The following is an 11088-nucleotide window of genomic DNA, read 5'->3' as shown; positions in this document are numbered from 1 at the left end:
TGATCTTTTCTCCCAAATAACAAGCAATAGGATGGGAGGAAATAGCCTCAAGTTGTGCCGGAGAAGGTTTAGTCTAGATATCACGGAAAAATTCTTTACTGAAAGAGTGGTGAATCATTGTAAGAGGCTGCCCAGGGCAGTGGTGGAGTCACCATCCCTAAAGGGGTTCATGAAGTGTAGATGTAGCACTTTGGGACATGGTTTATTAGGCATAGTGGTGTTGGTCTGATGGTTGGGCTGGATGATCTTAGAGGTCTTTTCCAACTTTAATGATTCTATTATCTTACCACAAACCACTGACTTTTCCTTTCTATTTTGCCCACTTTTAGTAGCATTAGTAATACATCATGGTGTGTGCTTAGTTTGCATTTTGTCATTCATTTTATTGTTGTTTTGGTTCTTTGACACAAGTGTTGCCTACAGAAATATGCAATGCTCAGAATTCAGCAGCACAGCCCTGTCTTCCCTCTCTACTCATCGTTCTGCCTCAACGTTTTGCTCCTGTGTTATTCTGTGTCTGGGCTCAACTTGCCCAGCTTCCAGGGTGATTTTGCTTTGAATCTGACCCATCCTGACATTCAAGGAGGGTATTGTAGTGATTTGGATACCAAACATAGAATCATAGAATGTCCTGTATTGGAAGGGACCCACAAGGATCATCAAGTCCAGTTCATGTCCCTGCACAGGACACCCCAACATTCACACCAGGTGTCTGAGGGCCTTGTCCAAACGCTTCTGGAATATCATCAGGCTTTCCTGGGGAGCTGTTCCAGTGCTCCCCACATGGGAGAATTCCATAATCTCCGCACACGGGGAGAAGGACAGCCCTGTTAGAACAGCGGTGCCAGGATTCCCACCCTAGTTCTCATCACAGACACCAGCAGAGTCATTCCATACCTTCAGAAAAAGTGCCGTCATCTGAATCTTATGAGAAGATGGGCTTAGCTCTTCAAGCCTTAACATCACACCTGTAAAACTACAAGCTCTTTAGATGACTTGGTCATGTAAACACATCTGGGACAGCTGGAATAAATACCCTAAAACTTCATCTGCTCTGGTGAGCTGAATATTACTCTTGTTGGAGGCCACAGCTACAGGAAACTCCGTTATGCTCTATCGAAAGACCACAGGGCGAGTGAGGGTGCTGTGGTTGCTCACACTACATTTTCTTTCCCTGTGGCTTCATGACTCATCTTTCACACTTCCTTATTATCCCATTTACCAACAATACAAAGTACCCTTTTCTAATAGAGAAGTATTTAGAAACACTGGGTTTTGGTAAACAAAACAAAAAGGATTCTTGGTAGCCATTAAGAGTTAGAGTTGACAGCTTTTCTGAGGAATGCTTATCTTTGTGCAAACACATCTCCTTTCCATAACCCTCTGTTTCCACATGAGACCCAACTGTTAAAGAGTTTCAGCAATACCACTGATGTGCTTAGTGCTTCTCTAGTCCAGAATTTGTGATGGATGGTGAGAATTTGCAACATTGAATCCTTAGCATCTGAAGATTTCATGCTCAATAAATCTCATGCATTTCTTTTTTTCCTTATTTTTTGTCTGAGAACAGAAATTTCAATGACTTTTCTGCAATCGCCTTGGTTCATTCTGCTTTAGCTGGCGCCTCTGCTGATTAGCTCATCTAAGGAAATTAAGTCCTGAGCTGGTCTGGCAGACGGGGCGTATGTTCTTGTGCGCTGTGATGAAGTGGCAGGGGGAGAACTTGAAAAACATAGCCTGTTATTTGTAAATGTGATAAAGATGCCAAGGAGTAACTGGCAAGGTTTTGCTGGACACACAGAACCAAACAGACTATGGCTAAGAAATACCGTAGACTAATACAGCTGAGTGGATGAACGGTTTTAATCAATGAAAATACATTTCCATGGAGGTAAGAATGGAAGGAACCCTCTGTCTTCTCTTATTACAGATGCTGAGGTTTGTGATTTTTCTTTAATTTATTTTGTTGGGGTTTTTTGTTTGCTTGGTTGGGGCCAAATTATTCCAGGACATTACCTGAGTGCTTCAGGAGTTAACCACATCAAAACTCATAGCTGCATCCCTGAGATTTCCTGGGGCATTAAAAGCTTTACTGACTAAACAGCATCATAAAAATGCATGATACTCTGTGTAGCTTCTTCTGGAGACTGAGGAATATTCTTGACTTGAAGTCACAAAATATAGCCCAAAGCTTCATCCTCACAGGTATTCAGGGATGTGGGGCTCTAGAACTTCATTCTTTTTGAACAGTGAAAGATGCAAAGTCAGCCCGTCAGCCCATACTTCCTCCCAAACAGATCAGCACCAGGACATCAGCCTGTGAAACAGAACAGAGAAGAACATGAGATCATTATATCTTGCCAAGGTTTGCCCAGTCAGGCTTCCTGTAACGTGATACTAAATTTAGCAACAGAAGGATACTGGAAAACCTAAGAGCAGTTCCTTCACAGGGCAATAATATGCTGTTATATCTTGTCTTAATGATTGATTTCAGTACTCCTTATTGATGTTAACAGGAAAGCTTTGTAGTTGTGTAGGCACACTCAAGAAATCGTTACAACAAAAAGGACTTTAAGCTTCTTCCTTTATTGGCCTCAAATCGAGCCCCCATTGAGCGAGAATCAGCACAAGAAGACTTGACCTCATCATAAATATCAGAATCATGGAATGGTTTGGGTTGGAAGGTACCTTGAAGATCCCCCAACCCTCTGCCACGGGCAGGGACACCTCCCACTGGATCAGGCTGCTCAATTCCCCATCCAACCTGGCCTTGAACACCTCCAGGGATGGGGCAGCCACAACTTCTCTGGACAACCTGCGCCACTGCCTCATCACCCTCACGGTGAAGAAAATATGCAGAATCAGAAGGCTGTTTTTCATCTATGACAATGATGCAACTGCTACCGCCACTGGGGAGCATGACTCTTATTTCTTAATAGTTGTTGAAGAGCATGAGTACATTTTCCACCATGCAGCTGAGTTTCCTCTGCTGTATATGATCAGTAAAGCTACAATGAACTGTTGTTTTTTTTTCTATGAGAGAGGTTCTAAAAGAGAAGCTGAGAGAAAATAAGTGATAGCCAGCAAGCATTACAGTTCTCTGCATTCAGCAGATCCTGGGAGAGCTCCACTTAAAATCAGCTTTGAATTCACTCATCCTTGGGGGATCCAAGTAACCTCTTTCCTCAGTGTCTCAAGAGCAAAGGCGTTTCTGGAGAGCTGCACAATATTTTATCCTAAGTTAATATCTTTGTACCTTACTGGCCCCTCTGCATTTCTCATATGTCTTCAATGGGAGCCGCGTTGGCCCCTTTACTGGGCTTCAGGACAGACTGATGGTTGATGCAGAATTGTCTCTTCAAGGTATATCATTATACATTTTGAGGGTTTGCACTGTGTAAATTCCCATCCAGCGCAGGAATGAAGAAATCCTCTATGGAAAAAAAAATCCCAGCAGGTCAGGTATTGTCTCTCCTTCCTCAAACATTTTTCTTTTTCAGTGTTAGGGTTAGGAGCATGAGGCAAAGGGTGAGCTCCAGCCTTCCTGAGGTGATTGTATTACTAATAGTCACCCCTACTTTGGCCTAGAATTTGCGTTCCAAATGCCTACATGAGGTCTACAAGGGGAAATGGCCTCAAGCTGCGCCAGGGGGAGATTTAGGTTGGATATTAGGAGGAATTTCTTTACTGAAAGGGCTGTCAAGCACTGGCAGCAGCTGCCCAGGGAGGTGGCTGAGTCCCCATCCCTGGAGGGGTTTAAAAGAGGAGTAGATGTTGTACTTGGGGACATGGTCTGGTGGTGGGCTTAGCAGGGCTGGATCGATGGTTGGACTCAACGATCTTAAAGGTCCATTCCAACAGAAACCATTCTGTGATGGTAATAATAATAACAGTAACCATCATCATTGTCACCTAATCACCCTTCTTAAGGTTCCATTTCTTAGTGAACTGCCCAGCCTCCAAATCTCAAACCTCTGAGAAAGCAAATCTCACTATTTGCTCTGAATTCAGCCAAATTTAATCCTACTACTTTCTTTTAACCCCTGCTAGACTTACACTGCCTCATACAGATTCTGCTACAGAGACTGGTATTCTCTCTCCCTTTTTCCTTCATATCAAGCTACTCTGTCACGCAGCCTTGCACCGATGATACAAAGCTTTCCATTTTTAACTCCTCCCTTGCAGCCTGATATTTTTCTCAGATGTTATCCTGACGTCTGATAGTGCCGATCGGTTCACTCCCTCGTGGCTGGTAGGATGTTTCACATCCCATGACAGCAGGGAACCCGGGTAGCAGCTCACACGTAGCAGCTACTATGGGGACAGACACCTCTTACTTTCCTCTTCTGTGTCCTTAGCAGGAATCAGCCTTCTAGATAAGGATGAACTTCTTGGTCTGTTCAGCGCATTAGGAGAGAGGTGGTAGGTTTTGATTCAATTTCTTGGAGAGAGGGGGTAACTTTACTGCTGCAGTATGAGTAAGTTCCTTGGATATCTTTTGGGAAGTCATCCCAATATCTTCTGTAAGGAGCAGCATCCAGATTTTCCAAAGATTTCTAAACTCTAATTTCTAACTCCTGTTAGAAATTAGTACGACTGATCCACGATAGGATTGTTAGCAAGCACTAGCTGAGTATAAGTAGTTGCATTTGTTTGGTGCTTTACCATTAAATAACACGAGCTTGCTGTCATCTGTGTCCTGTTTGTAGTCTTAGCATCTTTGAATCCCCAAAGAAAATGAAGCATTGCCAAGTAAATAAACAAACATTATGAGAAATGGAAGAAGAGAAATGACAGCCATCCTGCAATCACAAAACAAGCCACATGCTGGAAATGTCAGTAGTTGCACTGTCCTTAAGCAGTCATCCTAAAAAGACAAACAGGATGTTTTATCAGGCTGCTACCTCAGATGAAGCATCGACAGGATCAGAAAGGCTGGTTTTTTAGTTTCAATACATACATAATTAGGCTCTACATTTTGTCATTCCTCAAAGTATCCTTATTCTAAATACTAACAATGAGAAATGAGCAGAGAGTTTACTCCAATGCTTCCCATAGCTGTGAATCAAAGGTTTGGATCTCTGTGCAGGATTTGTTGCTCGAGCACCTAAATATAAAACCCTATCTCAAGCGCAAAGCAAATATACCAGTGCCACAAACCAGACAACAGCATCGCCAAAGCCCAGGGCTCAAAAATGAGTGAGCTCCTGCAGGGTAAGGAGTTACTGAGCATCAGTGGAGACAGATGCTCTTGGCCATATTTGAGGCAAAATGTGTTCACTTAAATATCAGCAAAAAAAAATTAGATTTAAGATAATGCATTTTTGCTGCATGTTTGTGAGAGTCTGGAAGTATGCCTGTGGTTTAACCCCCAGCCTTGACAAACACAGTCACCCTCCAACCAACAGTAACTTGATTATCTCTCCCAACTCTGCACCGAACCGCAGCAGTCACTTCAGATTAGAACCGAGAAAGCGGCACGAGGCTGTCAGAGTGGGCATAAATTTAACATCTTAAATTGCAAGCGAAAACGAGTGAGAAACAGTATTTTACTGGAGATTAACTTTATGGAGCCACAGCGTCAGCACTTTCCTAAAGAAAAGCCCGTTGTCTCCAAGGGAGAGCTGAGCATTTCCTAGCACACATTTTAGTCAGTAAAAAAAACATTCTGTGCCTGCCTCACGCTGGGCTCTCCTCCTGACCACACGCTGGGCTGCTCGGTATTTTTCTAACACACCAAGAAAGAGAAGCGAGTCCTTCTCCAAGTTCCTTGAACTGTACAAACCAGCTGATTCACTCGCTGGTGGCCTGGTGTGTGTTCCCCAGCACGAGTTAAGTCACTCTGCAACCCTGCATCAGCGAGAAGTGCAGCAGGTGGCTGCAATCCAAGGCAGAGCTTCTGTGTCTGCTTGCTCAAGGTCAGGGAGCTATTTTGACGCTTGAAGTATGCACTTCACTGTATTTAACACGTTGTGGGTAGGAATACCATGAGAGCATGATAAGAAAAAAATAATGATGTAGGAAAAACCACTCATGATGTAGGATTTCCAAGTTGGACTTGGACTACCTAGGTCCGGTGGCCATTTCTAAAGTTCTGGAAATAATGCTATGAAAGTTTTGGTTGGTGTCTGCGCTGGGAAAGTCTGTATTTCATGCACGTTTCCCTTTAAAAAAGCGTTAATAGCAGTCCCCTCACCCTATCATACACAAACCACACCATCTGCACAACTGGCCAGTGCAGATAGCCCCTCTGTTCAGATAACATTTCCAGAAGAAGCGGAAGAAGCTGAGCAGATAAATAGAAACCATCCAAAAGCCACAAAGCCCTGTAAGAAAACTGAAAAAAAACCCCAAAGTACCAACATGCAAAAGCAACCTAAGCTCTTCTGCAGGACCTTTCCCTTTAACTTACTTCCAAACACCTTGTTGAGAGAGTTAAGCGTCTTCCAAAGATCAGCCTCAATGGGAGGAACATACTTGACTGTGTGGGGCAGAGCAAAGCAATAGCTTCAAGGACAAGAAGCTGTGCCAGTAGCCCTGGAAAAATGACTTGAGTGGATATGGTGTTTTTCTTCATTCCCTGGACAACAGTACTTATAAAAACTGTAGACAGCTTTTTGCATACAGAACACTTTTAGGATATATGTAACTAGTAGTAAATTGGCTTTAAGCTGAAAGAAGGGAGATTTAGATGAGATCTTGGGAAGAAATATTTTCTTGTGAAAGTGCTAAGGCCCTGGCCCAGGGTGCCCAGAGCAGTGGTGGCTGCCCCATCCCTGGAGGGGTTCCAGGCCAGGTTGGATGGGGCTTGGAGCCCCTGCGCCAGTGGGAGGTGTCCCTGCCCATGGCAGGGGGTGGGACTGGATGGGCTTCAAGGTCCCTTCCAACCCATACATTCTGTGATTCTATGATTCTAAATCCAGAGCACTCTTATTACAGCCCCAAATTGCTATCGCTGTCACTTTGTGGCCACTTGATGTCACTACTGATCCATTTCAGAGGACCAGCAGCTTTTTCTGGAAGCAAAACAAACCCCCCTGTAAGTTGGAGAAAATTATTATTCTACATATTATTATTATTTATGAGAGCTTGTCAACTTCTTTTCCTAAGTCAGCATAGCAAGCGTCTCACCTTGTCTGTAACTGCGAAGGGGCACACGCGCAGAGGGTTGTCACGCACTGCCAGACAGCTTCCTCTCATCAGGGAAGAGACCTCAGGATCAAGGAGAACAAACCACAGCTTTTAGAGTGATGACACCGCGTCAAGGCCAGTGTGGAGCAGGAGACCCTCTGTGCAACCTGGGCTCATGAGCTGGGGGACTCCAGGAGGCAAATGTGAGTGCTGGGATCCAGCTCCATACTCTTCTCGGGTTGTGCTAAGTGCCGGCTCATCACTGCACTCCCTCCCTCCTCTATGGAAACAGTGCAGATCTGCTTATTTTCTTGGGGATTAAAGACTGATCCCACGTAGCATCAGTTTTAAAAAGCAGTAGATCCAAAGCACCTGCCAGATCACTAAAGATGAGTTCCCTACAGATGTTGTAGGCGTCAGGTGAGAGGTGAATCTTCTTCTGAAGCCTTGCGATGAAGGAGGTAGCAGAGATGAGAGGACAAAAAGATTCTTTGCTGTGACACCTTTGCTCTGCCCTGCTGGCATCCCCACAGACAAGAGGGGAGGCAATCTGAGAGAAACAGGTGAAGTGAGGCACCATGGAAGGAACAGGGAAGATGACATCAAGATTTGGAGGACAGACTGGGGTTTCATGGCAAGGAAAGGGAAATTGAGGAGATTCTGAAGTAATTGGACATAAAATATCATGAAACCAGGAATCAGTCTTACTTCCCTGACACCTCAGGGCAGGTCATTCACACACTCACTGTGGTTGGGCACTGCTCTCCTGTCCCACTAGTGGAGTGTTATGCTGAATCCTCTGTCAGTGCACCACAAAACCCACCTCATGCCAAGCTTGCTCTGTGCTTCCCAGGAGAGGGTCCTAGTTCCTGCTTGGTACAGCATCACCAAACTTCCATCAGGCAAGCTGAAAATTTCTGTTAACTTTTTTTTGCCTCAAGCTGAAAAACAAGAGGATGAAACTATTAATCTATTTTTAAGAAAGAAAATTGGAAGAGCAATGATATATACTCAGTAGTGACTTCTAGATATTAATAAATAGACGCTTCCAAGAAGAAGGCTCCTTGAGCCATTTAAAGACTGGTTGGCAGCCTGGGAGGAGAAAGGAGGACAGGACCAGAGGGCTGGAGGAATGGAGAGTTGATTTTACGCACAAGGTGGAATTAAGTTTTTAACAGTAACCCAAAATTACTGTCTTTGAACTCATCCTTGCCACCTTGAAGTGTTTTGAATGTAATTTTTGGAGTGGGTATCTTCCCCCTGTGAACCAGTTTGTGGTGGACCGTTGTGCACAGTGGTTTGGTATTTTCAAACCAGAGGACTTCTGAGCTCCAAGGCTCCTGAAGGCCATTAAAGACTTTCAATGAGCAGAGCATGGCCTTAGAGCCTCCTCACCCAGCCCAGGAGCTCAGTCAAGCGTGGATTACCTCCGCTTGATGAGTTTCTTACAGTGACAAAGCCAGATAAAGATAGCTCCCAATTATCTAACGGAGCTGTAGATCTAACGGGATTGAGTTCTCCCCATCACCAAGCTCCGCAGCAGCCTACCAGCCCACTGAGCTCATTGGAAACCTGAGAAACTAGTCTGATTTCTGCTGGGAAGTTCATTTTGATTTTATCACTCTGGCGCTTTGCCAGCATAAAAAATTTCCACTCTGAAATTTCCAACCCATTTCAGTGAGAGCTAAAGGATAACCCAAGGAGGTCTTCTGCACAGCTTCTCTTTGCCTCCTGTTTCCTTATGAGCAGAGCTGTATTGATGCCGTGGGGAAATGGCATTACGTGCAGAACCGTATTATCATCACGGGTAATGAAAGAAGTACTTACATGTAACAGCAGAGAGGGTGGACAGAGCAGGTACTTCACTTAATCAGCTGCCTTTGCTCAGAAAAAGGAGCAGCAAGACCATGCACACGGAATCTGCCTTTTTCTTCTGCTACTGGAAAAGCTATTTTCTTTTTTTAAGATAGTGTATCCAGTGAAGTACAGCTCACTTTGCCAGTGTGACTGGGAGTTTGGCTGGAGGGAGGAAGAAAAGCAAAAATAAAGGCCAAAAACCCCAAACAGAATAAACAAAATGTCATTTTGGTCAAAACTGCTGCATTGTTCCACACGTTGGATTTCTTTACATACCGTGGGAGAACCCAGCATGTGACAAAGCTCAGCCGCATCAGTCCCAAAGTACTGCAATGCCTGTAGGGTTAAAAGCTTTTTAATATAGAAATAAATAAAGAAGGCGAATGGAATACTTCCTCCCCTTGGCAAGAAGTGTTCAAGGCGAGGTTGGATGGGGCTCTGAGCAACCTGATCCGGTGGAAGGTGTCCCTGCCCATGGCAGGGGGTTGGAACTGGGTAATCTTTGAGGTCACTTCCAACCCAAACCATTCTATGATTCTGTGAGTCTATGATTCTATGATTCTATATTTGGAACCAAATCCATCAGTCTTTACACCATGCCAGTACATCTTTCAGCTCCACAAGTAGTGGCTTCAGTAGGATTACTTGCAGAGTAAGGATCTGCTCAGCTTAAGGAAAGAAACCTGACTTCTTGTTTTCAGCTGAAGATGTAAACTCTGGGGCAAAGATCATTTGGATTTCACAGAGGCTCAGTTTGGCTCTTGTTCAGACTAGGCAGAAAGGTCACCATTCCGTAAAGGAGTGCATTGCAGGAAAGCCATTTATCAGTCCAACACAGGAGACTGAATATCAAATTGATTTTTTTTTTCATAGAACCATAGAATGGCTTGAGTTGGAAGGGACCTTAAAGCCCATCCAGTTCCACTCCCCTCTGCCATGGGCAGGGACACCTCCCACTGGATCAGGCTGCCCAAGGCCCATCCAACCTGGCCTTAAGCACTTCCAAGCAAGCCTTTTCATCAGCTTCATTTCACAATCACACCATATATTAGGCTAGTAAAGCTGAATTTTCCTAACAAGAAAGCTAAGAGGCAAGGAGATGGCCAGAGCCACATTGGCAGGATCCTTCCTTCTCCACTCCATTGCCTGGCAGCTAACTTCCCAAATGCCTCAGCACCAGCTGCAAGCTTCTGCCCTCCTTTCCTGGAAGTGTTGCTTTGTCCTGTGGAAACTCAAACACGTATGTTAAGGACTTCACAGCAGCTCTTTTTATGAGCCTTATGAAAGATGCCAGATGAATATCTGAGGCCTTCCCACCAAACCCACAGCTTCAGGGGGATGCGTGGAGGCTGGTGAGGTAGCGAAATCCTGTGGCCAAAAGCTTTTGGAGAGAGCAGTTTCTCCTCCCGCTTGCACAGACCACACTTAAATATTTGTGGTATCATAAATATGTTCTTCAGTGTGTGCACTAATAGATCTCTGGAACACATCTGGGTTTGGGTGACTCTGGATCCTTGGGCTTGTGTGAGGCAAGGTAAGAAGTGTCCAGGGGGTGTGTGGGGGTGTGTACTGGGGGCATAGGGGGGTGTCTGCTGGGCTCAGTGCCATTCTGCTTGACCCCATCTGAGTACTAACGTAACCTGCCACCTCTGCAGCTCTGGGAGTGTGAAAATAACCATTTTCTATTACTAACCTGAATAACAATAGCTTAAATATTACATATAGGCAGGAAAAGTTGCTACCATAAGGAGAACATTTATCAAAACAGACTTCTAGTGCCTTATAGGTTATGCAGCCACTTACACACGCATGGATGTAGGGATTCACAGTTTTGATTATATAAACGCAGCTGGTAACGCCCTACTTGCACTCAATACAGTGATTTTTTTGTTAAAGGGTATCACAGAATCATAGAATGGTTTGGGTTGGAAGGGACCCCAAAGCCCATCCAGTGCCACCCCTGCCATGGGCAGGGACACCTCCCACTGGCTCAGGGGCTCCAAGCCCCATCCAACCTGGCCTGGAACCCCTCCAGGGATGGGGCAGCCACCACCGCTCTGGGCAACCTGGACCAGGGCCTCCCCACCCTCACAGCAAAAC

This window comes from Cuculus canorus, chromosome 7 (assembly GCF_017976375.1).
Source record: "Cuculus canorus isolate bCucCan1 chromosome 7, bCucCan1.pri, whole genome shotgun sequence".
Classification (NCBI taxonomy): domain Eukaryota; kingdom Metazoa; phylum Chordata; class Aves; order Cuculiformes; family Cuculidae; genus Cuculus; species Cuculus canorus.
This window is presented reverse-complemented; position numbering follows the sequence as displayed.